The sequence below is a fragment of the Diabrotica undecimpunctata genome, chromosome 5 (genome assembly GCF_040954645.1).
Source record: "Diabrotica undecimpunctata isolate CICGRU chromosome 5, icDiaUnde3, whole genome shotgun sequence".
Classification (NCBI taxonomy): Eukaryota; Metazoa; Arthropoda; class Insecta; order Coleoptera; family Chrysomelidae; genus Diabrotica; species Diabrotica undecimpunctata.
This window is the reverse complement of record NC_092807.1, coordinates 88998338-89003028: the sequence shown is the minus strand read 5'-3', so window position 1 is coordinate 89003028 and position 4691 is coordinate 88998338.

Below are 4691 nucleotides of genomic sequence, written 5' to 3'. Positions count from 1 at the left end.
TTTTTGTTTTATTATGAAATTTTAGATCAGTTTATTACATTTTTTTACAATTTAGAGAGTAATAAAAGTTACAAAACCAGTTTAAATCTTTCGAGTATCATTTAATGACCTCATAATAATACCATTTTCATTTCATAAGTTTCATTTTGTTTCTGAGATGCGCAAAGGACGAGATCACAGATTTTTTTAAGAATTCCTTAACAGATTTTTATTGATCGTTTGATACAAAGTTAAGTTAGCTACGATAGGGTACAGCTGATGTCTGGATGTGATTTTTAATGTAAACTAAATCTACGTGTCAAGTGTGTGTTGCTATAACCCATACTGGCGAGGTACACTCGGCAGCAGAAGCAATTTTGACATTTTTAACAAATACAAAAGTTCAAACAAACAAAATAACAAAGTTCAACACAAACCTCATTAAATTTTCCATTCAAGCCAAAGTGTCACAATTATTCCTTCACCCTGTATAATTATTATTTATACCATTGGATAGCATTTTTTGTAATCCTTTCAATGATGTATCACAAGTAGGGGGTTAGTTCTCTTTCATGTTATTTTAGTTCCCCCTTATTATCCCAGAAACGGTTTCAAGCATTTTTCGATATCAGCTTTTGTTCGTGAGATATAGCCCATTGTAAGTTTTAAAATTGACACACTGTATATCTGTAGCCTGGTTTCAAAGATGGCCAACTCCATTTAGCAAAATTTTCAGTATAGGTAAAAAACTGTTTAAACTACTTCCACACAATGGGTACAGTTGAATTTTTTTTTTGTTGATTAATAATGATTTCCAGAGCATCTTGGAATAATAATATTTATGCTTTTTACTGTAGTTAAAAGGATATTTAACGTTGAAATATGGAGTTGGCCGTGTTTGTAACCAACATGTGGAGATAGACGTTTTTGTCATCAAAAATATTGCTGATGGTGTCGCTGATATCTTAAGTCAGCAGTAATATACTGAAGATTTTTTTGGAAAAAATAAAAAAAGTTGAAATATGTGTTACAAATATTAATTTATTGGGCTAATACAATATTTGTCAATAAAATTTAAAAACCCGATCAATACACTAACTACAAAAGTTCTTTAGATACCTGCTTGATCGGTAGACAATATCTGAATCTTACAATAATTCTGAATCAAAAGTCCACTACAACTTGGTTGACTTCCATGACTTCATCACAGTCTGCATTATTTAAGCACTCACATTCAGGAAGTGGATTTGCAGGCATCATTTCATTATTGTTTATCACTTCGTGATACCATTTCACATTTTCCATTTCACTCCATTTTTCACCATAATGTTTTTGTAATAAAACCTGCACGTCTTTAATTTTTAACGCATTCACTTTGACTCCAAGCGTAAGTTCAGTTGGGTTTATATTCCACACTTTTTTCCCTGGTCTCATGACACTCAAACTTGAAATAATTGGGAAACTATAGTTTTGTTCGCCACTGACAGTTACTGACATTTGTTTCTTGGTCAGAATTAACTTTTTGACTTGTGAAATTTTGAAATGAAGATTTTTTGGGTCTTTAACACAGTTTTTAGCTTCTGACTTCCAATCTTGGTTGGTCCAGTCTTTTCCTAAAAGTTTGACTGTCCCATGCTTACTAAATTCTGAATGATACTCTTCAAGCTGCACAATTGTATCTCTTTTCTTTAAACTTCGTTCTATGCCACCAAAAATTCTATCACTAGGCATATATGAGTGACCGGTAACAGGAAACACAAGCTCCACTGTAGTGATTGAAGTTCTAGTCCTGTGCAGCCAAGAAATGCACATCCTTAATACAATAGTATTCTTGTTTTGGCCTGGACACCCATCAGCTACCATCATTAAGGTGTCTTTTCCTTCAAAGTAACCAGATTTAGATCTGCACTCAAGTTCTTCAAATACTGCAGAGACTATTTCATTCGAAGACTTTTTCATTTCGTATTCGACCCAAGAGTAAATTGATACATTTTCTTTGCGTAAAGCTTCGGTTCCAGTAGAACATCCAGAAACTATCGTCAGATTATAGCAGTATAACTGTCTTGAATAGTACACACTCTGATCTGGGAGCTTTGGCAGAGGCATATTTTTTTGCATGTCGTACGACATTATAGCAACATTAGGTTCATCTTTTTTCAAAAGGTTAAAAAACCCTTTAGCACGGGTAGTGTGAACAGTGTATTCTGCTTTAAGCGTTTGCAATATTGCTTCATTTTTTTTTTACCTTTAATTTTTTCTTTGTACTGAAGTCAGGTTGAACACACATCTGTCGAAGGCCTTTTAAAGCTAATGTTGAACCTAGTTACGAATATGTGTCGGAAAAACGACTCTTTAACTTTAAATTCATCAACAACGGATTCTTCGTACATCTTCCACATTTTAGAAATAGACAGGGTGGAATCAAGATAAATACGAGTACTCCTCACTCTACTGTAATGTGATTCTGTGCCTTTAAACTGCTTTACAAAATGTATTACAGAATAATTTTTTTTTTGATATATGTTAGCCTTCCTATAACCACCTCGAGTTTCCACGGGGATGAGACATCCGTCTTTTTTAAATCTTGTGAAAACACCTTCAACTCTGTGTTTTGTGATTCCCAATACATTAATAAACGTGTACCTACATATCTCTAATCTGTTTCCTGCTGTTGTTTCAATTCAATATTGGTAGGTTACGCCTTTAGTATGTATATATGTATCTGTCTCCTGGTCTGGTTCTTTTTGGTTGTTCTGCTGTGCAATACTTAAGAATGAAAGCATCTTGGCTGGCTTTTGTCTTTTCAGAATAAAATGCACTATGAAACCTATTTATATCTTGCACCTTCAATAAACTGCAATTTTTCTTCCCTCTGTGGCCACATGAAGGAGCATCAGGTAATTCCTTTGAACTGTACCTAAAACAAACATTGGATTCAAAACCAAAATACAAACTGTTTTATGTCAGGGAAACTTATTTTATTCTAACATAAGTTAAAGAAAAATAAAAATAATGTGAAGTGTGAATAGGTTAGGCCTACTAGAAATTGTTCCATTTTCACTCTAATAACTAGGCCTAGGCCTAAGTAATAGTAATTTTAAATGAATGTTATTTAAGTTTGTCTATTAGTTTATGTTAGTTAATGTTAGGTTATGGTTTAATACTAACCTCAAAATCTTCTGTTTGGGTCTTTTCCAATTTGAAGGATTTGGTAGTTTCTTTCTTCCTTTCAACAAAGGAGATTCTTTAACATTAGTTCCTTCCATGTTATTTCTGCAGGTTTATTACAGTAATTTCTTTTTAGTATATTAGTAAAACTTTAAAATACTAAACAATAAAACAACGCCAGTCACAACACACCAGAATAGCTCAGTTCACTACTGTCTTCTGTTTCACCTGAGGGGGTGAGGTCACGTGGCAGAATGAAGCCATCTGATTGGTGCTTTGTGGAGATGGCCGTTTTTGTCACCAACATATTTGAGAGCTGGCCGATTTTGTAACCAAGGGTACTATTCAAATGCAGTTTTAACATTGTTTTGGCCATTTTTGACACCAAAACTATTTAGATTTGGATTCCCCATGTTATTTTACACAAGAATCCGTCAATATCTGAATTTTCAAAAAAATGGAGGTGGCCATCTTTGAAACCAGGCTACAGATATATACAACGAAGACTTGTAAGTTGCCTACATTTGGTGCAACTCAGTAGTATAAGTATATCTCTGATCCTCTAGCTATATTTATTAATAAAAGCACAAAATGCTTCTTATTTGAAGAGAGAAACATTTATCTCTGTAACTTGGTCATAAGCCCTTTGTACCTAATGCTAGTTATATTATTTATATTGGATTTAAGAAAAAAATTAAACAAAAAATGTTTTATTAACTTTTATATGTAACATAAATTTGTTTGGAAAGTTTATAGGCTCTGCATTCCTTGTGTGGTGGAACCACTGTGTAGTGAATTAACAAATTGAGCCATTATCAATTTTGTCGTGTTGTTGTCTAGAAGAAAGTCATTTTTTTTTATTACTGTGATGTTTGTTAGTAAATATTCGGAACGCACTCAGGTTGGTAACATTGTAAGAGTGACGTGACGGACAGGTGCAAGGAAGAGGAAATAAAAGGACTTTCTCTCTTTTTAGTTTTACTTGTCTTCACACCTTTTCTCTTTTCTGCTTTTGGAAATCCTTTAATCTCGCAAGGGGAGATGAACGAACTTGAATTTGCAGATGATACTATTGACTTAGAGTTTTTAGATATTATCGGGTTTTCAGGTGTCCTTGGTGTGGATACTACTTGATTTTCAGGTGTCTTCGATGATGATGATATAACTTGATTTAAACCACAATAAGCATTTCTGTCGATTCTGGTTGTGAATTTGATTTTTCAGTTTCATTTGGTCTATCAGTCACAGAACTTCCAATGAAGTTAGCTTCAGAAAGAATATCTCTATTAAGATGAAAAATTTCCGTTTTAATAAAACCTGACAGAATATTAGTAGGTCTTAATGCTTTCATTATGTACCCCTTCTACACATTGTGCTATCTGGTATATTGAAATACCAGGATAACTTAGCAACCATGAGCCTATACCAACATTGTAATATGCTTTAAAGGAAGTGCAAATTGAAACATCAAGGGGTTGCAGTTTGTTACTACAATGAGGATGCAGAGTCAGTATGATTACATCATTATCCTTTGCCAGTTAAAC